We start from the raw sequence: 26,519 nt of genomic DNA, 5'->3' as shown, positions 1-26,519 counted from the left end.
AAGTAGTCACTCCCATTTTCAGCTAATACTGTCGTTTCAACGGTCATGCTTGTCCTGAGCAGGGCATTTCTCGTCCTATTACAACCTAGCAACCATACAAAAGACTTAAAGGAAACCTTATGTATTATTTCTTAAGTGAACATATCCTTGGTAAAATGCTGTACAAGCTATTTCATGCCTTTAATTTAGTACAGCAATTTGTATCTTAAAAATAAACAAGAATATCACAAACAGTTCATAATATTAAACACAATATAATTCTGATCAAGACATACATCAAATAAATTAATATTTATAGGAAACTGTATAATGAATCAATTAATAAAAAAAGTTAATTATTCCCCAATTTTAAGCTACAGGGACAAATATATGTTAAACTAAAAAAAATGTAAGGCAAGGTATTGTTGCATAAAGCAACAAACCAAAGGACAGTAAGCTTTAAAAAAATAAAGACAAATGTTGGAACCAACTGCTTTCTGTCTGAATGAATGACCTTCAAACCATTTATTTAAAAGACTACCCATTTTTCTTACAGTTGAAAGAGACCCTTAAATCTCTCTAGTGGCAAGTTACTTTAGATTCTATACTGTACTTCCTTGGCTAAACAACACTTAACACAGTAAAGAAATTACAAAGTTAAGAGTCAACCAATTTGACCAATAATTCACATCTCAAATTACTCTATGCAGAACTGTCTTCTAAAAATTTGGATCCATCCCCCCCCCCCACACACACAACCTTTTATGAGTGAAATGTTTCTTAAAAAAAAAATAATGTCAATTGCATTTCGTCATCAATATATGCTGCAGTTTCTTCACAAATAAAAGAAACCCACTAAATCATTTGTTGGGTGAATCATATAATGAGGACGACTTGAAACAACATCTGGATTATTTCAGGACTTGGCACCTACATACACAAATATTTGAGAGAGAGAGAGAGAGAGAGAGAGAGAGAGAGAGAGAGAGAGAGAGAGAGAGAGAGAGAGAGAGAGAGAGAGAGAGAGTGTGTGTGTGTGTGTGTGTGTGTGTGTGTGTGTGTGTGTGTGTGTGTCATCAATGGAAGTAAGGATAAAAGAACAATAAAAAAAAGTGACACACATGACATTTGAAAAAGATAAAACTAGCATCAGGTGCGACTAAAATTATTTAAATGCTTCAGTAAACAAGTCTACATACTGTACTGTATATTGGTATGAAAATGTGACTGCAGTTGATTAAGGATGAGAATGCCCCTAAGGTTATCCTATATTACCAGAATAAAAAGCTATCACAATGCAGTACAGTAATCTATGTTCATGCAAGACAATCTGGTAGATTTACAGTAATGTGCAGTAGAAGGAAAAGTCTAAAAAAAGTAAAGCTCCTGAAGATCGAAATGTAGCTCTCAAATTTCAAGCCCTGACTATAGGCCTGCCTGCAATGCAATGACCCACAGAGAAAATTAAAGCTGTGCCTTTGCCACGAATACAAGACTACCCTAGCAGATGAATTATCAGGCAGGTGATCATGTAGCAAAGCAACCAATCAATACTTCCATGACCAGCCTTCCCTTAGACTCTTCAAGAAAGAGATTGTGGAACTTTTTTTTTTATCTTTCCACCTTTCTCAATAAATGGTTATAGGGTTACGTCACCAATCCTCAATACACTTAACAATGCTATCTAACCTTTACAAGGCTTCTCTGTCATTTAGATAAGAAGGTCTAGCTTCTCTTGTATATTGTACGCAACTATAGTATTACTTTCAATCCCCTATTTATAGAGGTTTTGAAATTTCGAAGTTGGAAATTTTACATAAATTTTACCTCATTCACATTTCAAAACACTAATATCTTTTCGAACATGAAAACAAAATATGGAACAATTAGAATAAAATATGTAATGTTTGCATATGAAATTGTGCTGAGTTGCACCATAAACACCAAAGTAAATAAAATACTAAACAAGTCATACCTTCTTTCTAAATAAGACAGTAGTCATATTCAATACAGTATCTAACATGCATAAAGGCAGAGTAGTCTATGATGAAAACATTAAATAAATATTCACATAGCTTTATTTAACAGCAAAACAGTACGCCAGAAAACTTCAAACCAATCAATCACTTAACAGCAATAGTCTCATAACAAAAATAAAGAACATGATAATTATTTTTAAGAAATTTGAGCTTTTTGTATCAATACAAGCTGGAACATGGCAGTCAAAACTTTCAACGAGGTGTAAACAATCCGGCAGGTAAGGGCAGTGGGGAGGTAACACCCACCCGCTCACACCTACTCACTTTGATTGCAGTATGGACTTCCTCAGGGGTTGGTGTTGGCGGGAAAGTTGAGTAAAGAACTCCTGTTTTTATAATTACGAGAAATACAAATTACTTAAGTTAGGACCCTATATGTTAAGCCTGGTAAAAGTAAAGGGCTGATGTGAAAATGATCAATTTATGGAGTAGTGTAATAGGCCTGACCAGATCCATCGAACTGCCCTTCGTAAGTAGTGTGGGGAAGAAAACTATCGAGTTTACATGCAAGGTAGCTGAAAGCAATCATGACCTTGCCTCCACGTTGGGTTGAGTTCATCTAGCAAGCACTCCAAAACTGTACCTCAAGAGAGGGAAAGACTGAAAGAAATGAAAAAGCCAATCATTCATGACTTTCATCTCAGACTTATCTGTGACCTTGTCCCTCGACCTGAAGTTACTTGTCCTGTAAGAGGAGCTGAAGTAGTTGAACCACCTGCTGAGCAGCTACTACAGGTTCCATAGTGAAAGCATTCATGGACCTGTGACTCCCATCTGTTATTTCAACATACTGTACCTGCCTGTAGAACCTATGCCACAGAGAAGTTGCAATTAAAGGCCAGTGAGGTACTATTGCCTCTAACATCATGGCTTTGCCTCGTACCCCTCTCAGATGGGGACAAAAGATATTGTGTGATAACTTCCCTTAACCAGGAGGAAATGGTAATTTTCAAGATTTTCTTTTTATTCCTCTGTGCTGATAAAAAGGTGCTGCAGGTAAAGTCTGGCAGATATTTTTGGTATTTTTTAGATATTCCCTCGATACCCTTACAGGTCAGAGTAACAGCTGGTCAGGATCTTCAGTTATCTCTTGGAGACTTAAAAAGCTAAAAAGATAAAAATCATGGGTCGCTAGACAACGGATTTTGGGTTTTGGCCACGAATCCATGATGTTCACTGACCCGCTTAGCCAAGGCTAATGTGAGCAGGAACACGGTTTTCAAGGTAATATCTGTCCAAGGCTTCCCTTTAACAGTTCATAGGGTGTCCTCTTCAAGAAACCCAAAACTTTGACAACTTTCCAGAATGGTGGACTCACTTCAACTGGAGGGCAGGACTGGTCATAGCTCAGTATGAGCATAGAGAGTTCTTACGAATTAAAAATGTCTACACCCTTATGTCTAGGTAGTAGACTGGCCAGGGCACCAGCCACCCATAGAGATACTACCGCTCGAGTCATTGGGTCCTTTGACTAGCCAGACAGTACTACATTGGATCCCTCTCTCTGGTTATGGCTCATTTTCCCTTTGCCTACACATACATCGATTAGTCTGGCTTATTCTTTACATATTCTCCTCTGTCTTCATACATCTGACAATATTGAGATTCCCAAACAGTTCTTCTTTGCTCAAGGGGGTTAACTACTGCACTGTAATCGTTCATTGGCTACTTTCCTCTTGGTAATGGTAAAAGGGACCTCTTTAGCTATGGTGAGCAGCTCTTCTAAGAAAAGGACATTCCAAAATAAAACCATTGTTCTTTAGCCTTGGGTAGTGCCATAGCTTTTGTACCATGGTCTTCTACGTCTTGGGTTAGAGATCTCTTGCTTGAGGGTATGCAGGGCACACTACAGTATTCTATCTTATTTCTCTTCCTCTTATTATTTGGAAGTTTTATTCAACTTGTTATTTTCAAGGTTTTATAGTTTATACATAAAAGATTAATTTTAATGTCATTATTGTTCTTAAACTTCTCTTGTAGTTTTTCCTTATTTCCTTTCCTCACTGGGCTATTTTCCCAGTTAGAACCCTTACGCTTGTAGCATCCTGCTTTTCCAACAAGAGTTGTAGCTTAGTAAGTAATACTAATAATAAAGGCTGAGCAATAGCCTTTTGCTACAGAAATGTAGCAGAATTTCTCCTTACGAAGGTAAAACAAAAAGTCCCCCCCTCTCTCTCTCTCTCTTACGAAGGTAAAACAAAAAGTCCCACCCCCTCCCTCTCTCTCTCTCACCTCCATACGAAAAGCTTCAAGGTCTTCGCTGCTGCAAGGCAAATACAGATGTGTGGTTAACATAAAAGGTTGGGAAGGTGAGGGAGTTCTCTCAAAGTCCCTGTTAAAAGTAGTAATAGATCTGAGAACCAATTCATGTGCAGCACCTGGGTACTATGAGTTATGTACATGTTCTGAGATTTTTTGACTCTTTTCAGAACCCTTTTATAAGGCAGAATGGCATAAAAGCATAGGTGTCGAGGCCATTCCATGGGAGCTTAAACGTGTTCTTGAACGCCGCCGCTGGATCCAGTACAGGTAAGCAGTAGATCCGAAGCTTGTTGTTCAAGACTGTTGCAAAATGGTTTATCAATGGGGAACCCCACAAAGTCAAGATGATCTTCAATATCCAAAGGCATAAAAACCATCTTGCCCAACGATCTGTCTTTCTGCTCAGTTTGCCTGCCATCATGTTCTTCTTCCCCATTATAAAAGGGTTGAGGGACATGGAGTGATATAAGACACTATGGAGGTGTTGTTCATCAATACCACAGAGTGTCCTGTGAAAATAGGGCAAAATTCTTGAAGAGCTAGCCAGGCTACATTCAACTCCAAAATGGAGATGTGAACTTGTCATTCTTACTCTAAACAAGTTCCTAATACCATATGATGACTCAGATGAGCTCCCCATCCTTCCATGGATACATTGGGAAACAGATGAAACTTCAGAGAAGAAAACGAGAGTTGACTTCCCCTTCAAAGGTTTAACTCCAACCACCATTCGAGACCCTTCTTGGCACAAGCTCCAATAGCCAATAAAGCTACAGGATTGTCTAGAAGTTGATACCATGATGACTTTAGCTGTCATTAAAGAGACTGCAATAGAAGTCACTCTCCATGAACTAACCATTCCAGAGATGTTAGACAGCTGAGGAGTCTTTGTCAATGATGAGCTGGCAGATGCAACTGACACACGAAGGGAAGATCTACCTCTTGCAGGTGCAATCATGTCCTGTGATGCAAAGACTCTTCCTTGTAAAGTATGCAATTCCTTCCCCAAGTAAACCAGTTTCTGAGTAGGGATGAGAACAGACTTCTCTCAATTTATCAAGATCCCCAGATTTTGACAAAAGTCGAGAAGTTTGTCTCGAAGGACTAACCGGTTTTCTCTCGATTCTGCAAGAATCAACTAGTTGTCCCGCTAGCGGATGAACCCGATTCTGTCTGCATGGGCCCAGGACGATACTAGCTTGAACACCTTTGTGAAGACCTGTGGAGCTGCAGTCAGACCAAACCAGAGGACCTTGAACTACAAAACCCACCCGTCAACTCTACTCGAAGGTATTTCCAGAACAACAAGTGAACTGGTATCTGACATTATTGTAAGCGTCCTTGAAGTACGCCGTTATCAAGATGTCCTCTGGTCTTATCGCCTCGCCTACTGTAACTGGTGTTTCCATTTTCAACATACTGTAGTCTCTAAGCTCCGGATGCCTTTTACACATGAAATAGTCAACTGAAGAAACCGAGCGACCCATCCTCAATCTCCTGCTGGGCATCCTCCAACGACTTTCCAAATTCCTGTTGAAGGGCAAGATGTTTTGCCGACACCCGACGATAGGATGACATCGAGGAGGAATCAGAAGAAGGGGGGAGGGGAATTAGGTAAGAGGAAAGGGAGAGTGTAAGATCTGGGCAGTTAAGTCCTCCACTCCACAGACCACCACATCCTCCAATTCATTAGTAGGAATCCTCTCAAACAGTGGTAATGAGGGGGGTATGCCCACCTTAGTGCAGGCGCTTTCGTCTACCCTTGCCCCTACCTTGGCTGCATCCCGGTTGGGTATGACTTGATGCAGCCATCTCAATGCTAGGTCTACTCGATGTCTGGGAGACACGATGCACTGCAAGACTTTTTTTCGTACTTTGTTTATTATTACATTCAGGATAGTTAATCCTCCAAATTGGTATTTAGCTCTTTTGTATACTGTACTTGAACATTAATAATGTGTGTGTGATAACACCAAATGCTTGTCCTTCACTTTCTTATTTCACCCATTATCTGTAATGATTATCATTCTAATTAGTAAGAGCTGGTTATGTGGGATGCGTGTTTCTTCATATACATTTCAGTGTGCAAAATTTTCCCATTATGGATACATCAACAGAAGTAGTTTTAAGCCAGAAAGGAAACCCAAATTTTCAACATAATACCTTATTATTTGTATTGAAAAAAGAAACAAACGAGACCAAGACTTATCATTCTGGCGTTGTGACCATGCGGGTAGATGTGGTGCCAGAATACACAATAAATATGGAGCTATTCTTAAAGAAGAATGTTCATTCCCATAACCCATGTGCTGCAAATGTTTAGGTATCAAAAGTCAGATCTGATATTAAAGAGAATGTAGCAACTACCATGGAAAAGTGTCATCATTAATGAAGTCTTGGCAAATACATCATACGACAGAAAGGAGACAGACTCTAGTTATCTATGATGGGGGTTCCCTTTTGTTTCTTGCCCTCAAAGAGGAAATTGGAGCTAATTAAATGTGATAGAGTGCCTATAGTTGTCCATGCAAGATATCTTTAGTGGAGAGAGGGGTTCTGTTCTTGTATCTCCTCTGGGAGGAGTATTCCAAACTCTCCTCCTGTCCCTTTATCTTATGTTGACCATAGCGATTGGGGACAGTGGATTGTCCTCCTTAAACCGAGAATGTGTCCCAATCTCAGAAGGCAAGGGGCCCCCAAAGGAGTCGACATCCTTTAGGCGGGCGTGGGATCGCGAGGTTACCACAGCAACGGGAGGCACAAACTCCACTTACCCCACCACCTCTTGCAGGTGACGTGCTAAGGGATTGTTTGAAGTGTCTCTGGTTGCCGTCCGTTGATCTCGAAAAATAGCACCAACCCAACTGTGCCAACTGGAGTCATGTTACATGACTCCAGTTGGCACAGTTGTAGAAGATCGCTTGCCAGAGCGTGGAGGTGAAGAGCGTCTAGAACACAAAGGCGAAGCATGACCGGAAAGTGATGGTGAAGCACGATTGAAGCACAGGGTTGTTGAGACTTCCTTGAAATGTGATGATCAGTGTGTGCTGGATCGCGATGGTGAAGCTTTGATAAAATGCGCTTGGACAAGGAACCTGAGTGTCTAGCTCAACGCAAGACACCAAAGAAAGTTGACACATCCTTTTGCAAGACCTGCTGAGAGACCTAGAGGAAACTACGGGAGAGCACTTGCCCGATGCCAACGGTAAATTGGGGAAGTGCTGGGCCTGTCATATCTGGCGTGAGAAGAACAACATGACACTCTGTTAATAGAAGCATTCTCTCAGCCTGGAGCATGAAGGCAAAACACCAGCTGAAGGTCTAGAAGTCTGAACGGAAGATCTAAAAGGCCAAAGAGATAATGTCCGTCTGTGAGACAGTTTGACATCAATCTATGTAGAGGAAGATATGAGGGGAGGTTTGCGAGTAACCTGAGGACCACTCCCCAAAGACCAAGAACACTCACAGAACGCTGAAGAGTGACGAGCTGCTGCCCTTGATGACGCCTTCTAGGTTGGGGAATGATGGCTGACTGCTCCTAAAGAGGCTCCTCTAAAGGAATGTCTTGAAAGCAGGTAATGTTGAAGGTTACCCTCCAACGGAGAGCCCTGTATGACAAGAAACAGTCACAAAACTCAGTGTCTCCTTCTGAAAAAGAGAAGGCTTGCCTAGAGGAGCAGGTACCATCGAATCACTAGGAGAACTGGCAACTTCTTGTCCCTAAGATTGCATAAGGGTTAAAAGTACCATCACTCTAGTTAAGCAGCCAACTGGAGTAGTCACTTAAGAAAAGTAAAAAAGCAGAGTCATGGGGGAAGATGCAGCAGCCCTAGCTTCTTTCTCCCGCAGAACTTCACCCACTGGGAGGATGGCCCCTACCTAAACCCATTGCGCAGTGAGGACTCTATACATACATGACCTCTGCAGGACCGGCAAACCAAAGGATGATTAAAATCAATGCTGTTCATGAAAGTACTGCAAGTCTTTGCTGGTACTCCAGGGTATGTCCGCACACCTGGCATGATGATGACAATCAAACACAAAAACACTGGAAAAGAAAAAGGACTAATTTTGAAATATGCTTCTGTCAAGGTTTTCTGTCAGAGGAGGAGAGCGGGTATGTCTGTACTCAGAACTGAAATCAAAGAGAGTAGCTGTGTGCGTGTGTGTGGGAGGGGGGGGGGTGACATTCTCATTGCCGACAGGTAGCTACCTGCTGGATTGTTTACACCACGTTAAACGCTTTTAACGGCTATGTTCCATCTTCGTTGTTATCATTCTCCTTTAGTACAGAATGATAGTATTTGTGTAGTAACAATCACATGTAATGTACATCAATTAAACTAAGCAGAACATTCCTAGAAAGAGACTAAGATGCACTTATACAAAAATATGTTGCTTTACCTAGAAAAGGCAGGTATACACAATTAATTAAATTACAGGCATAATAAGACCTTTATTACGTAGCAGGCTGGCCAAGGTACCAGCTACCCATCGATATACTACCGCTAGTGTGTTATAGTATACTTTGATTAAATATTATTAGATTGGATCTACCTCTGGTTATGGCTCCTTTTTCCTACGCCTACACATACACCTATTCTTTACACATTCCATTCTTTCCTAATACACCTGACAACACTACGCTAACCAAAAAATTTACTTGAGGGGTTAACTACTACACTGTAATTGTTCATTAGCTAGATTTCACTTGGTAAGGGTAGATGAAACTCGTTAGCTATGGTAAACAACTCTTCTAGGAGAAAGACACTTCAAAATTTAACCTTTGTTCTCTAGTCTTGGGTAGTGTCATAGACTCTTACCATGGTCTTCTACTGCCTTAGGTTAGAGATCTCTTGTTTGCAGGTACAGTATTCTAGCTGTTTCCTTATTCCCTTTCCTAACTGGGCTATTTTCTTTCCTGTTGGAGCTCTTGGCCCTATAACATCCTACTTTTCCAACTAGTATTATAGCTTAGCTAGTAATAATAATAATAATAATAATATAATAAAAGCTAAGCTAAAAAGAAAAATGATCCAGCAAATCCCAAACATGACATACCACTTGAAGAAAGTGGAAAACTTTAAAAGCCTATCCTACTCTTGGAAACCTGGGAGAGTATAAAGAATTAGATTTAAATTTTTTGAGGGTCTAACAGAGGGAGTGTTACGACCTGAGGATTCAAATGAAGTATATTACTGCAGAATCCTGTGCCTGGACAAAGTTCCAGGGAATCTGCATCAATATCTTAAAACCAACTGAAAATGTTGCACCAAAGATCCAGAAAATGACACCACAGTAGTTACTGTATATTACTGAGGTACCCAACACTTGCTCTTCAATTTCATGAGCTTCTATGAAGATAACTATGCAAGAGTTTTTCCAATCTTTGCACAAATATACCTTTACTTGAATTTGGATTTTATTTCAACTGGGTATGGAGTATTTATAACTGATTAATGATTTATTTAACTCCAATAAATATCTTGCAAATAACAAAAAAAATCATGCTGTAGAAACATATATGGAGTTACCAGTTACAACCTGCTCTTGTTATTTATTATCCCAGTTAAAGTGCTCAGTAACTTATGCAGTCCCAAAATCAAAAATTATGACATGTATATAAACACTTGTACAATTAAAAATTTGAATAATTTGAAAAAGTCAAAATAACTCCTAATATATGTACAGTACAAGATAGTTCAGTGTCCCACCAACCCATCTCCAAAGTATGATATTGACATTACACCAAAATGCAGATGCCGAGACAAAAATTAAAGTACTGCTAAGAGTCTATTACAATCTTTACACAAGCATCACCACTCCTAGCTATTTTCTCTACATGATAAAGCTTCTGGAATGTTCATACTATCTTAGAAAAAACATTAACATTCTAATAGATAAAATAAAATAAGATACATATGACATCCCTTCAATTGAACTTTTCAACATGACCCTCAAGTGTTGCAACATCAAATATCTCTTAAAAGACTTTTTGTCACAAGCTAGTATCTTTTAGAGATTAGGAGTTTTGGTGGTATCAGACTCTACATATGCATACTATAAAATTTAAAGTGACATTGCACAGTACTGTACAGTACTTATAACCTATAGATATACAGTACAGTATATCCTGTACAAGAATTAGCTTTAGACATCAGACCTGGGCTATTAAGTACTTAATTATAATTGCCATAAGATTTCAAAAACAGTACAGTATTCCATGAATTGTACAGTACAATATATACGGTAAGAATATAAAGCCACAATTTACTGTCATACACAAGCAACTGCCCATCACAGTGCAAAGGGTGCACAGGATATACTAACCACAAAAGGATGCTCGAGGTATCACTAATGACAAGTGAATGCTGTGACACTTTTTCCCTACTTCATACCTTGTCAAACAGAGGCTATTTCATCCTTATTAATTTAGGCTAACATAGATATACTCAAACAATTTTCAAATGAAACTCAACTAGCAAGAAATTGGACCAATAACACCAATTCCTTTATTATTATCACTTGCTAAGTAACAACCCTAGCTGGAAAATCAGGATGCTATAAGCCTGAGGGCTCCAACAAGGAAAAATAGCCCAGTGAGAAAATAAAATAAGGAAATAAACCATATAGGCCATAAGTAATGAATAACAATATAAAATATTTTAAGAAAAGTAAAAACGTTAAAATAAGATGTCATACATAAAAAATGGAGAGAGAACAGCATGCCTGAGTGTACCCTCAAGCAAGATAACTCTAACCCAAAACCGTGGAAGACCATGTTACAGAGGCTATGACACTACTCAAACCTAAAGAACAATGGCTTGATTTTGGAATGTCCTCCTCCTAGAAGAGCTGCTTACCATAGCTAGTCTTCTTTACACTTACTAAGTGAAAAGTAGCCACTGAACAATTAAGACTGCAGTAGCTAACCTCGAGAGTGAAGAAGAATTTTTGGTTATCTTAGTGTTGTCAGGTGTATGGGGAAAGAGGAGAATGTGTAAAGAATAGGCCACACTATATGGATGAGTAGGTAAAGGAAAATTGAGCCGTAACCAGAGAGTAGTTCAAAGTTGGGGTTCTAATTTTGGAATACAAACCTGTTATTAACTGAAGCAGTTACATAAAGACCACTGTGTTCTTATCAAGTGCATCAAACTCAGAAACTGTAATTAGAAGTGCTTTTCACTAAGTCTGAGAACTTACGACATCACAACTTCTCCTTTGGGATTTACTGTACTAGACTCTCATCTGTACACAAGAATGAAAAAAATATGCTATAGTATATAATTTTGAAAAGCAATACAATATGCAACACAGAGAGAGAGAGAGAGAGAGAGAGAGAGAGAGAGAGAGAGAGAGAGAGAGAGAGAGAGAGAGAGAATGTGTATTCTATGAGTACAGGCCTCTATAAATACAAGAGCATGCATTACAAATTATAAGCTGTAACTAAATACAATATAGTAAGAAAACATCCTATAAGCTTACGGTAAATTCTGGTCTTTAAATACAAATAAAGTTCACAGTAGGAGTACAGTATAAGGTTTGTGAATAGCAAAGAATGCATGTACACTTCCGTAAGAATTCCTTGTTTGGACAACAATACATTAACAATGATTTGATAGAGCTATGCTAGGTTAACCTACCCTTGGAATAGTAAGTATTACTGCTTTCATGAAGAAGAAAAAGAAATTCAGTATGAAAATTTCAAGCAACATAACGAGAAACAGATATAGGTAAAACTACAATGACATTCAAACTAACATAAGAAAAAACATACTTAGACAACGGTTATACTGTACTGTATAATACACTGAAGTACTCAATATACAGCTTAGCAATTCTAAAAATGTAAAGTATCCTAGTTGCACTATGGTTACCCCTAAAGTAATGTCCTAAAAAACAATGTTATAAGTTAATTATTATAACATGAATCTATAGTAATAAAGTAATACAACCTAAACATTAGCTCGTATGAATTTTTGGACTAGGTTAGGGTAGGAATCCCGACACTAGCCTCCCCAGCATAGTGAAAAAAAAAAAAAACTTCTATCTCTTGTATAACTTTGGAATTAAATCTTCTTTTAATATATATACTGTGATCAGATTACATTTTACAATTACCCAAATTATTACGACTGCAATTAACAAAGTCAAAGTTAAATAAAACAGTATCAAGTCTTTACAAAGCTAATGCCATCGAACATGGGAAACTAGTTGTACACTAAAAAAAAATACTTCAAACTACAGTAATGAGAGCAATTTGAAACTATACAATACCGCTTGCCCTCCAATATACCGGTACTGTAGCATGCTGGACACCTTAAGGGTCTTACCAAGATACAGCCTTCAATAAAATCTATAATGGCTTGATCAATACCCCTTCAAGGGGCCGATCTCCCTGGGTTCCTCCTAATCAATGATCAGCTGATGATGAAGATGACCTTACATCCCCACACAGAGCTTCACAATACTAAACCAATATTTCCCTTCTTTCATTTAGAGGCACTATGAAAAATGTTATTTTTATTAATAAAATAAATTTTTGAATATACTTACCCGATAATCATGTAGCTGTCAACTCCGTTGCCCGACAGAATTCTATGGAGGGATACGCCAGCTATCACAATACTAGAAGGGGGTGTATTTACCAGCGCCACCTGTGGCCAGGTACTCAAGTACTTCTTGTTGACACCTCCTCAATTATTCCTCGGTCCACTGGTTCTCTATGGGGAGGAAGGGAGGGTCGATTAAATCATGATTATCGGGTAAGTATATTCAAAAATTTATTTTATTAATAAAAATAACATTTTTCAATATTAAACTTACCCGATAATCATGTAGCTGATTCACACCCAGGGGGGTGGGTGAAAAACCAGTGTACAAGACTAAAGGATAGCTAAGTATCCCGTATTTCATATAATCAGTTATCCACAATAACAATGAAATAATAAGTACCTGGTAAGGAAGTCGACTTGAACCGTTACTCTGCCTTTAATAAGATCGTCTTCCTTACTGAGCGCAGCGTTCCTCTTGGGAGGCTGAATCAACTCAAAGGTGCTAAAGTATACAGGTTTGCAACCCATACTAAAGGACCTCATCACAACCTTTAACCTTGGCGCTTCTCAAGAAAGAATTGACCACCCGCCAAATCAACAAGGATGTGGAAGGCTTCTTAGCCGACCGTACAACCCATAAAAAGTATTCAAGAGAAAGGTTAAAAAGTTATGGGATTATGGGAATGTAGTGGCTGAGCCCTCGCCTACTACTGCATTCGTTGCTACGAATGGACCCAGGGTGTAGCAGTACTCGTAAAGGGACTGGACATCTTTGAGATAGAATGATGCGAACACTGACTTGCTTCTCCAATAGGTTGCATCCATAACACTCTGCAGAGAACGGTTCTGTTTGAAGGCCACTGAAGTAGCCACAGCTCTCACTTCATGTGTCCTTACCTTCAGCAAAGCAAGGTCTTCTTCCTTCAGATGAGAATTTGCTTCTCTAATCAGAAGCCTGATGTAGTAAGAAACTGAGTTCTTAGACATTGGTAGAGAAGGCTTCTTGATAGCACACCATAAGGCTTCTGATTGTCCTCGTAATGGTTTTGACCTTCTTAGATAGTACTTAAGAGCTCTAACTGGGCAAAGTACTCTCTCCAGTTCGTTCCCCACCATGTTGGACAGGCTTGGGATCTCGAACGACTTAGGCCAAGGACGGGAAGGAAGCTCGTTTTTAGCCAAAAAACCGAGCTGCAAGGAACATGTAGCCGTTTCAGATGTGAAACCTATGTTCCTGCTGAAGGCGTGGATCTCACTTACTCTTTTACCTGTTGCTAAGCACACGAGGAAAAGAGTTTTTAATGTGAGGTCCTTAAAAGAGGCTGATTGGAGCGGTTCAAATCCTGATGACATTAGGAACCTTAGGACCACGTCTAGATTCCAGCCTGGAGTGGACAACCGACGTTCCTTTGAGGTCTCAAAAGACCTAAGGAGGTCCTGTAGATCTTTGTTGGAGGAAAGATCCAAGCCTCTGTGGCGGAAAACCGCTGCCAACATACTTCTGTAACCCTTGATCGTAGGAGCTGATAGGGATCTTACGTTCCTTAGATGTAACAGGAAGTCAGCAATCTGGGTTACAGTGGTACTGGTTGAGGAAACTGCATTGGCCTTGCACCAGCTTCGGAAGACTTCCCATTAAGACTGATAGACTCTGAGAGTGGATGTCGTCCTTGCTCTGGCAATCGCTCTGGCTGCCTCCTTCGAAAAGCCTCTAGCTCTTGAGAGTCTTTCGATAGTCTGAAGGCAGTCAGACGAAGAGCGTGGAGGTTTGGGTGTACCTTCTTTACGTGAGGTTGACGCAGAAGGTCCACTCTAGGAGGAAGAGTCCTGGGAACGTCGACCAGCCATTGCAGTACCTCGGTGAACCATTCTCTCGCGGGCCAGAGGGGAGCAACCAACGTCAGCCGTGTCCCTTTGTGAGAGGCGAACTTCTGAAGTACCCTGTTGACAATCTTGAACGGCGGGAATGCATACAGGTCGAGATGGGACCAATCCAGCAGAAAGGCATCCACGCGAACTGCTGCTGGGTCTGGAATCGGAGAACAATACAAGAGGAGCCTCTTGGTCATCGAGGTAGCGAATAGATCTATGGTTGGCTGACCCCACAGGGCCCAAAGTCTGCTGCAAACATTCTTGTGAAGGGTCCACTCTGTGGGGAAGACCTGACCCTTCCGGCTGAGGCGATCTGCCATGACATTCATATCGCCCTGAATGAGCCTCGTTACCAGCGTGAGCTTTCGATCTTTTGACCAAATGAGGAGGTCCCTTGCGATCTCGAACAACTTCCTCGAATGAGTCCCTCCCTGCTTGGAGATGTAAGCCAAGGCTGTGGTGTAGTCGGAGTTCACCTCCACCACCTTGTTAAGCTGGAGGGACTTGAAGTTTATCAAGGCCAGATGAACTGCCAACAACTCCTTGCAATAGATGTGAAGTGTCCTTTGCTCCTGATTCCATGTTCCCGAGCATTCCTGTCCGTCCAGTGTCGCACCCCAGCCCGTGTCCGATGCGTCCGGGAAGAGACGGTGGTCGGGGGTCTGAACAGCCAATGGTAGACCTTCCTTGAGAAGAATGCTGTTCTTCCACCACGTTAGAGTAGACCTCATCTCTTCGGAAACAGGAACTGAGCCCGTCTCTAGCGTCATGTCCTTTATCCAGTGAGCAGCTAGATGATACTGAAGGGGGCGGAGGTGGAGTCTCCCTAACTCGATGAACAGGGCCAGCGATGAAAGTGTCCCTGTTAGACTCATCCACTGCCTGACTAAGCATCGGTTCCTTCTCAGCATGCTCTGGATGCATTCTAGGGCTTAGAAGATCCTTGGGGCCGACGGACAAGTCCGAAAAGCTCGACTCTGAAGATCCATACCCAAGGAGACAATGGTCTGGGATGGAACGAGCTGAGACTCCTCAAAATTGACCAGGAGGCCCAGTTCCTTGGTCAGATCCATAGTCCATTTGAAAATCTCCAGACAGCGACGACTTGTGGGAGCTCTTAAAAGCCAGTTGTCTGACGGAGCCGGACACAAGATCATGATACTGCTGCACAGTCTGTAAACTGTCAATCATGGGCAAGCGAGGAAGTACAGTGACAACCCGAATCTGTCTAGACTGTCTGGGTCGTACAGACAACTCCTTAACGGGTTGCTGAGGTTGCCGCACTGCGTCACAACAAGTCCCTTCTGTTGGTTGTTGAACGTCTTCCCCGTGACACATTGACTCCGTAAACAAAAAAAAAATCCTCTAACAAGGACTAAGCTTGGACTGCATGTCATGCAACACAGCTCAAGGTCTATGGGAGCAGGTGTGGTAACAGACGGGATTAGCGGCTGAAGTGGAACCATTACCTTCCCTGTAAGCATGTTATGCTTAAATAAAAGTCCATAAGAGGTTATGCAGCTAAAGGCTCCCTCCAAATGACAGAGTCCTCAAGGGAATATCAGAAGGAGGGAGAAAAGAACTTTCTCATCTACAGGGACCTTATCCTAGAAAAGCTAAGTTCTCTGAGTGAGGGTTCACTGGTGCAAAAGCAGCAGACTAGAAGGCAACGTTATGAAACTGCTTGACAGTCTAGTGAGTTGGCAACAACCCAAGATGTGTTGAGAAGCATGCGGTAAGGAATGCAGAGCATGATGTATGCAGAGTAAGCTGTATGCAGAGCATGCTGTATGTAGAGCATGTTGTATGCAGAGCATGCTGAATGCAGAGCATGCTGTATGCAGAGCATGTTGTATGCAGAGCATGCTGAATGCAGAGCATGCTGTATGCTGAGCATGTAGTAAGCAGAGCCTGCTGTAAGCAGAGCCTGCTGTAAGGAAAGCAGAGCGTGTGCATGGCGTTTAACATTTCTCAGAAATTCCATGACCAGTGCTAGAGTGCTTTATGCATGCTTGCATGGGGTTTAAACCATGGTATGAAAATGGAGGTAAGGTATGCTGAACAGCAGAGTCAGAACGAGCAGGAACAACAATAGTTGTGGTTTCCTCTTCAAGACTCCGATGAGGGAACACCTGAGGCTCAGTCTGCAAAGGCTGAATAAAAGACAAGCAGAAGGAAGGCGCATGGGTGGAGGAGGCTGACTCCTAGCATGAGTGGTTGAACCCAAGGGTTGCGCTTGCTGAGCGGTTGGCGGAAGAGGAGTAGCAAGTTCCAGTTCCTGTGGTGTGAGCGGAGCGCGATGAGGAAGAGGCTGCGCAGAACAAGGTAAATGTCTCGCAAGCTGAGGCTCCTGAGGCGCAAGGCTAAGGTGTTGTGGTGCTTGCCTTGTGGAGGGTTGAGCTTGCTGCAGCGAGAGCTGAGGAGACTGACTCATGGACGGGAGAGGTTGTTGTACCTCAACCGAGTGTTGCATCACTGGTGGAGCAGCAAGTGGAGGCGGAGGAAGAGAGGTATAATCCTCCTGATCCCAATGTAAAGGTTGCCTTAAGGAAGGCGGAGGCTGAACACCACAGGGAACAGCAAACTCAGCACGTGGCTCAACATCGTACGCCTGGCAGGTGGAACTGCTGGCAGGTGGTACTGCGATCAGGCGGAGCGAGTGTAGGTGGAGGGAGTGTAGGCGGAGGAGCAACACTCTCAGCCCGACACTCACGCATCAAGTCCGAAAGCTGTGCTTGCATGGACTGTAGTAGAGTCCACAACATCGTACGCCTGGCAGATGGTACTGCGATCAGGCGGAGCGAGTGTAGGTGGAGGGAGTGTAGGCGGAGGCGGAGGAGCAACACTCTCAGCCCGACACTCACGCATCAAGTCCGAAAGCTGTGCTTGCATGGACTGTAGTAGAGTTCACAACATCGTACGCCTGGCAGGTGGTACTGTGATCAGGCGGAGCGATCATAGGCGGGGGGGGAGTGTAGGCGGGGGGGAGTGTAGGCGGAGGCGGAGGCGCAACACTCTCAGCCCGACACTCACGCAACAAGACCGAAAGTTGTGACTGTATGGACTGCAGTAGAGTTAACTTGGGGTCGGCAGACACTAAGTTCTGCTGAGGTAAAGCCTTAACAGCAGAGATCTGTTGTGGCAGAACCTTACTCCTCTTAGGCGGAGTGTAATCAACTGATGACTGAGGAGAGTCAGAGCTAACCCAATGACTGCATTCGGGTTGTGAACTTTAACTTCGTACGTCTGGCATAGGTCTGGACTTAACGTTTAAGAGGTCTTGAGACCTGAGACCAGCGTTACTCTGCCTTTATTTTCTCCCCTAATCTCTTCTGCAGACGAGCAAAATAAGGGCTCAATCGTCTGCGGGTGGGAGTGACGGTCTCGGTAAGACACGCCCACAACCACCGAGAATACTTCTGTGCGCCGATCAAGGCCTGCTGAACCCTTATGCCCTTCGACATTGCTTCTCCCCTGGGCTTGGGAGCTTGCAAGAGGTCCCGGACTGGGAGGACGACTGGCGCGCACAAAAGTACCCTCACGCACTAATCACTTATCACTTTGATTTCTGTTTGCACTTATTTCACTGAACTCGAAACTTTAAGTGGTTTGTACCTGAAATACGCAATTCTATCCTTTCTCAAAGTTAGTAATTGCGAAAACAGAATTACAATGTAACAGAAAAATCTAATGAAAGATAATTCAGTGGTTGGAAAGAGACTAAACACTAGATCACTCTAGAAACGTTTAGTTTCTTCCCCTAAAGAGACTAGGGAGAAGAGCAAAAACGATAACGACGTTACTCGTACGCCTGGCAGGCTTGAATGAAACGTTTATCCTCTTTCTCCCTCCGTCTCTATCTCTCTCTCTCTCTCTCTCTCTTGACTTAGAACCTGAGAGAAGAGCCCAATCATATATATCGTTAAAACATATTATTGTTAAAGGAAAAAACTGAAAAGTTCCTTTATTAGGATCAAAACCATTAAGTTAAGAAAGAATGAACAAAACGCTAGACACGGTTACTCTTACTGCAACGTGAAACCGTGAACATTCTTTCTCTATCGTAACGATAGAGTGCAAGTTGAACGTTCTGAACGTCAACAACTGCAGAGACAAAACAAAACGTTAGTTCAACTTTGAAAACAGTACGAGACTGTCAAAGAAAATCTTTCAAACTCTGTGGCGGAAATAGCATAATATGTTAACAGGTAAAACCGAAATGACGGGCTCAAAGTTTATTAACTTCGGTAAAAGACCGCCTACTATTAGGAAGGTCGAATATAAACAAATATAAAAATTAATTTTAATGAGTTTATAATAAAAGGAAGTTAATCGAAGAGGCCTATAAGAGGCGGAGAGATAAAAAAATAAATCTATAACTTTTGTTAAGCAAAATTAAGAAAGAGAGTCTATACTCTCTTAGACACCAACACTTCCGACTAAGGGAAGGGTCGGCCATTGAAAGGTGAACGAGAGTTCATACTCTCTCGTCACCATAATTAATCAAATTAATTCCAAAAGCTAACTAAGCTAATATAGAAGTTTCCAGTAAAGCGACAGCCAAAATCAAAGAGAAATACTTCACCAAAGTCGTGAAAATACTCCAAGAACATAAGCATATCCCAGAACGTCTTGCCGGAAGCACGACAGAGGAATAATTGAGGAGGTGTCAACAAGAAGTACTTGAGTACCTGGCCACAGGTGGCGCTGGTAAATACACCCCCTTCTAGTATTGTGATAGCTGGCGTATCCCTCCATAGAATTCTGTCGGGCAACGGAGTTGACAGCTACATGATTATCGGGTAAGTTTAATATTGAAAAATATCACTTTTATCTACAAGCAAACTAAATTATAGTACTGTATAGGTTTAAAGGCTGCTCATAAATGGCAGAGGCTAGGGACAGTCACATTCCCCTATCAAGCAGGACAATGCCCTAGAGACTGTCCATATATAAATATGATCAGCACCAAAGACCCCTCTCTACCAAAGCTAGGAACAAGAAGGGCCAGGTAATGGCTGCTGAAGACTCAGCAGATACACCTATAGGCTCCCCAAAACCCCCCATCCTTAGCTCACAAGGATGGTAAGGTTGCAGCGTCCAAAGGAACTAACGCATTTGACCGGGACTCGATCCCCAGTCTGACCATCACCAGGCAAGGACGTTACCAACAGACCACCTCAACCCATAGTGGTTAATTTCATTCTAAAATATAGTTATGTATTTTATTTAAAAGAACAACAGCTATAAGTTCATTAGAAGTGTCCCTACAAGAAGATATTGGATCTTAATAAAGGAATGCTAGTGGTGTACAGATAATAAAAAATGGTTTGAAGTATCAAAACTGAACAAAATTTATGAAAAATTAGAAGCCTATTAATTAGCAGAACTTGCAACTTCTGCTTTCATAACATTTACTAAACCTTTAAAATGAACCAAAATGCAAATATCCAATACTTTTTAAGTACCACTACATACTTTGACAAACTGAACACTAAATTAGGCCTAATTCAAGATTACATACTCAACTTTGCTTGATAGTTGCAACACTTAAGAAATCGTACTGTAATTTACAAACAAAAAATTTGTGCCACAAAATATTTGTTCATTTAATTTGCTTTGTACACAACAAAATGTTCCTTGCACGAGGAGTAAATTCTAACATAAGGTTCACATCACTGAAACTAACATTTTGGTAATATATCTAAAACTAATATCACAACATCCTATTAGAAATTTCTTCTGGATCTACAAAGTTGAGAAAAACAAGAATAACTAACATTCCATGTCAAAGCACCCAGCAAAGACTTTGTTTAATCACTGTTGTTGTAGAATATAAGAAGTTGTGTAAAACTGGTTTTCAAATCAACATTTAAAGAAAACAACGGCACAATCTATCTGGGTTTACTGAAGATTACCCTCTGTTAAAAAGAGCAGATAGTTATCAAGCGCTAGAAAAATCATATGTTCTAGTTTGCTTCCGTGCTTAGGATTCAAGGGTGGGAAATCTTATTTGGAAACCACTACGAAAAATACAAAAATACCCGTTGTGCGATAGAGCACCAAAACATCACACGTGGTAAATACACTTTTGCAGAGATAAATCCAAGATTGGAAATTACTTTATTTAAATAACTGAGCATGTATCCATAAAACTTGGACTATCAAAATAGCAACCTTGAAAACCTTCTAGACATACATTACTTTATTTCAATAACAGCAATAAAGTACAAAACACTGCCGCAAAGTAATGGCAGGTTATACATCAGGCTGTAAAAATATTGGGAAATATAGTACACCCATTAAATACCAATTAAATAAAAAGTTTAACATAGCCAAAAGCATCACTAACACCAATAACAAACAATCACGTCAATAAATATCATCCATAAGTTTTCTTGCTAATATCAGCATAATACCAACATGTAGAAAAAGGGCAGTTTTGGATACCTTAAAAAAATAACTACTATAGGCCTATATCTCAATAGCAAATCTTACAGAACATATTCAAATACACAATAAATACATCAAGGTTGAAAGGTTTTTTTTTTTTATCAATAAACCCAACACCCTTCAAGAGAGGACTCGCCTAATAAAAAAAAATGGTTGATTATTGCATGTACGTGTCTAACCTAATTATTTTATTACCATTACTCCAATTAAACTAACCCTACTTGGGCAAGAAATTAATTTATAGAGGATAACTATAAAAAGCATTCATATACTGAGCATCAAGTTCAACTGATAGATTCTGTAATGATTAGAGCTACAGCACAACTTCAACTATGTCACTGAATAAATTATTGTTTTAACAGTATACATCTATTTCACGTTAGATAACCATAATGATATAAGACATAACAAAAAATATATTAAATGCATCACTTACTAACAAAAACATGACCACAAACACTGGCCTACCATCAAAATATACTTAGAAACACTACGGAATTGTAGGTTAAGTTACAGTTTTGCCATTCAAAATACTTAGCCTATAACATAGGGTCTAAATAGGTTCGTAAATCACAACTTCATACTCAAGAAGGATTATACTGAAATATAAGGATAGACCTACAACTTATCTGCCTACATGTCATCTAAACAGTGGATATACTCGAGACAACAAGAGAAACAAACAAACCAGTGATAAGTAATCAATTGGACCAGACAAGAGGTAAGCCGAATGCCTAGACCGTCTCACAATTGATTACCGAATAGCTTTCTGAAAAACAGATTACCCTCACGGACAGTAAAAGGTTTCCTTAAGAATTTAGATTACATTTGAAATAAGTGAAAAAGATAACCGTTTTCTTGTAAAGAAATTTTGCTGCAAAGCATGAATAGAAACGGACAGGGGCTTGGCTACCGTCCAATATACACACAATTGTGACTAGCCCGTCTATTTTCCATCACTCGAGCATTCTTGAGATAATAGAATAGCACATACAGGTAAAATCGCTAAAGGCCCACCGCCGAAAATAACCAGCACTACGAAGACATCAGAACTAAACCAGTACTAAATAGGTGTCGACCAGCTGATAATGTCAATATCCTTGATACCATTAACCAACTTATTTCGCCTTCCTGGGCCGTAAATGACGTTACATCGTTCTAACAGAACTACAAGAAACACACTAGTATAGTTACCCGACATTACAGGAAGCGAGTGACGATAAGATAAAGGAAATCCTGAGCAATCACACACCTACGGTGGTAACTCAACCATCTTTTGATCACTACTGAGAGCCAGACTGTCAGTGTTGCCAGACACCAACGGTTAAGTGGTAGCCAAACACGCCCTCAAAATTTCAGCAAAATGATTTAGCTACCTCGAAAATCTTGGCGCTATTTCGCTAGTTTTAGCCAATATTAATAATAATAATAATAATAATAATAATAATAATAATAATAATAATAATAATAATAATAATAATAATAATAATATAAAACTTAACCCCACTACAAAGGCTAAACCAACAATTTTTCAAAGAGAGAGAGAGAGAGAGAGAGAGAGAGAGAGAGAGAGAGAGATGCCTGTCTTCATCTTGACAGGATGCTCCTTGTTTACACAATTTTCATCATTCATTTCATTTCTTGAACAACGAACTCATTAGCATCCAGTTCATTGCACATACGTGCATACTTTGTGTACGTTTGCATTGTGGGAGTGGAAAGATGATATTTTTTTGTGTATATTGTTTAGACATTTTGGTATATAAATGAGAGAGAGAGAGAGAGAGAGAGAGAGAGAGATTTGATATATATATATATATATATATATACAGAGAGAGAGAGAGAGAGAGAGAGAGAGAGAGATTTGATATCACCAACTGCTTTGTTTTCAAAAGTTTCTTAAAAAAAAATTCATAAGATTATTAACGTCTTACGGCCCAACAAATAATAAGAACATATAGTAAATATACTGCAAGGTTATATCCAGATTTTTTTTTCTTTTGTTAACCTATTTTTCGTAGATCGTGTTTGTTTTTATCTTACTTTTGTATTTTCAAATATCCTGATTTTAATACCATGTTATTATATTTCAGTATGATTTACTGTACTTGTAGTAGCCTATGTATGATTTGTGCATATTCAAACAAAATGTACATACATCTAACAAATTTGTGTTTGGTTACTCACACACACACACACACACACACATATATATATATATATATATATGTGTGTGTGTGTATGTGTGTGTGTATATATATATATATATATATAGATATATATATATATAGGCTATATATATATGTGTGTGTGTGTGTGCGCGCGTGTGTGTGTGTGTGTGTGTGTGTTGTTTATTACGAGCTTCGTTAAGCGACAGAAAACTGCTTATTTCCGGTTTTTATTTTATTCCTAATTTTTATAGAATCCATATTGAAACTAATTATTTTGGATTTTGATACTATACAACCTCTTGGATTGTATCCTGTTTATATACTTGTTAAGTAAAAAAAATCATCTATATAAAAAAGTAAATATTTATATATAAAAACCTAAAGTGTGTGTGAATGATCGCCAGGGTAGAAAAGATGAACGGTCAATCTGACCAGGAAGGTGATTAACAAAATTGAAGAAATATATATTTATATATAAATGAATGCTAAAAGAAAGTATGGCCGCTGGATTTGCAAATTTACCGGTATATATTTTTGTCAGAATGAAATATAAGTTGGCAGATAAAGTACGGGCTGCCCAGCGGCAAGAGCCCGTGTCTTACATATGGTAAGGCAATCTACACACACACACACACACACACACACGGCAGATAAACATACTTTAATGATAGTGGTAAAGCAATTCAAAGTTGCATTAAAATACATAAGAATCAGTTTAAACATTTCCAAACTCCCGTCACGACATTCTTCTTGAGAAATCAAAGAAAGTTTCATATATTTTACTTTAAAACATGTTTCTTGTATCGAGTTAATTTCTCTGATTAGAATTTCTACACAGTCCGTAAGGGTTTTTTTTTTCTTCTTTTTTTTTTTTAGCTGTTGTTGTTTCAGAATGGAAATCTATAAGGTGGTTTTTAATGGATTCAGTCTGCATGTACGGAATCTTTCCCGGACAACAGTAGGCCTACACTTGTTGTTCTCTAGTCTTGGGTAGTGCCATAGCCTCTGTACCATGGTCCTCCACTGTCTTGGGGTGGAGTCCTGGCCACCAAGATTGGATGGCTACTGCAGAGTTCTCTTTTTTTAAGTTTTTATAGTTTATATATGAAATGTCTATTCTAATGTTAATGATTTTAAAATATTTGTTATAATTGTGAATTACTTCTCATGTTTATTTATACTAATTTCCTTGTTTCCTTTCCCTGGTGTGCTATATTTTTCCTGTTGGACTCCTTGGGCTTATAGCATAGCATCCTGCTTTTCCAACTAGGGTTGACAACAGCAACAACAATAATAATAATAATAATAATAATAATAATAATAATAATAATAATAATAATCTGGATGAATTACATCCTTCCCGGTAGCAAGAATAGGAGTAGCGTATACCACACGATGGCCGTCGGAAACATCCCTTGGGGCGGTTCTATTTCTAGTATACAAGTTCTTTAATTTCCTCTTCTTACAGAAAATCTTTAGATTGTATCACTATTTTCCTTTTGAGATCTGGCACATTCTTTTCCAGTATGTTTTCTTTTGCATCGTATCTATTTGCAAAGCATCTGGTCTTCAAAATGTAAGTTAATTTGATTTTTTCTTTTTACTTGAATCTTTTATGAAGATTTCATTAAGAAATCCTTTGAGACAATGTGAAAGGAATTCCAATCGCAGCATACGTGATATTCCCTCATTAATGATTTTTCCGTTACTCATAATATTCATTTATCTGCAGAAATACTTTTTAATTTTATAGTCCTCAAAGCTAGTGGTCTTCGAATAAACAAGTTTTCACGGTGTAACAAGAATATCCAGGAGATGCAGATTTTTTCTTCCATCTATTATTATTAATATTATTATTATTATTACTAGCCAAGCTACAACCCTAATTTGAAAAGCAAGATGTTATAAGCCCAAGGGCTCCAACAGGGAAAAATAGCCCAGTGAGGAAAGGAAATAAGGAAATAAATAAATGATAAGAATAAATTAACAATATATCATTCTAAAAACAGTAACAGCGTCAAAACAGATATGTCCTATATAAACTATTAACAACGTCAAAAACAGATATGTCATATATAAACTATAAAAAGACTCATGTCAGCCTGGTCAACATAAAAACATTTGCTCCAACTTTGAACTTTTGAAGTTCTACTGATTCAACTACCCGATTAGGAAGATCATTCCACAACTTGGTAACAGCTGGAATAAAACTTCTTAAGTAGAATAAGTACTGACTCCTCTTCAAATTTAGATTTAGCTTCAAAATAGATTCTTAGGCATATATATTTATATATCATCAGCTCTTGCTATTCCTCTGTAGGACAAAGGCCTCAGACGTCCTTCAACAAGCTTCTGTTTATGGTCTTTCTATGCCAGTCAATATCTGGAAATTACCTTAGTTCGTTAATCCTTCGTCTTCACTCCCTTCCACTGCTACTTTTGCAATCTCTGGGGACCCATTGTGTTATTCTTCGTGTCATTTATTATCTATCATTTTCATTACACACACACATATATATATATATATATATATACATATATATATATATATATATATGCGTGTAGGATGTGTGTAGAGATCCGGAGATAAGATAGAAATGTGGGAAGTTTTTTACTAGGTCTGGCAGCTACGTACATTCACCCTTCGCTCAGTTCCCTTTAAGAAAACCTGCGTAACCTTTTGAGAATCAGTAATGGGGAAAGTTGCTTTCGTTAGGCATTTGTCTTCGCCTTTAATTTTCATTATACCCGTCGACAACCCTTGGTAATATTTGAAAAAAAATATCGAAATTCAATCAAAATCTGTTGTGAAAACAAGGACGTATTGTAGCATTGTTTTAAATTCGAAACACGCTTTTGAACGCTGCGAAATACTTAATCAACACTTGCGAAAGAGAGAAGTTTGGTGTGGAAATGCTTATAGTCATAATGGTCAGCAGCTTACTTATAAATATGTTCATTGTTTTACCCTTCAATGCAAGAGAAGGGGAAAAGGTGTTGGCTTATGAAACCATAATCATTTTCGCTACGTCTTGTCTATGGAACGGTGCTTTTCCTTTCAAATCACGCGATGGCAAAAAAGAAAAAACAAAAATTATCGTACTAATTTAATTTGTAAATCATCATTACTTATTGTAAATCTCGAAATGTAAAACTACCATTACAAAACAGTCTTAAGTTTTTGA

The 26,519-nt window shown here is 39.5% G+C and overlaps 1 protein-coding gene across 1 annotated transcript in view; it reads right to left on the bottom strand.

Moving 5' to 3' along the window:
- The window catches only part of Slmap (Sarcolemma associated protein), a 173,869-nt gene extending 151,377 nt beyond the window's left edge, over positions 1 to 22,492 (bottom strand). The window contains exon 1 of the mRNA XM_068366299.1: positions 22,358 to 22,492. The gene's annotated coding sequence lies outside the window, so the exon portion shown is untranslated. The remainder of the gene's footprint in view (positions 1 to 22,357) is intronic.
- Positions 22,493 to 26,519: the final 4,027 nt, after the last annotated feature.

The sequence above is a fragment of the Palaemon carinicauda genome, chromosome 3, assembly GCF_036898095.1.
Source record: "Palaemon carinicauda isolate YSFRI2023 chromosome 3, ASM3689809v2, whole genome shotgun sequence".
Classification (NCBI taxonomy): Eukaryota; Metazoa; Arthropoda; class Malacostraca; order Decapoda; family Palaemonidae; genus Palaemon; species Palaemon carinicauda.
This window is presented reverse-complemented; position numbering and strand designations above follow the sequence as displayed.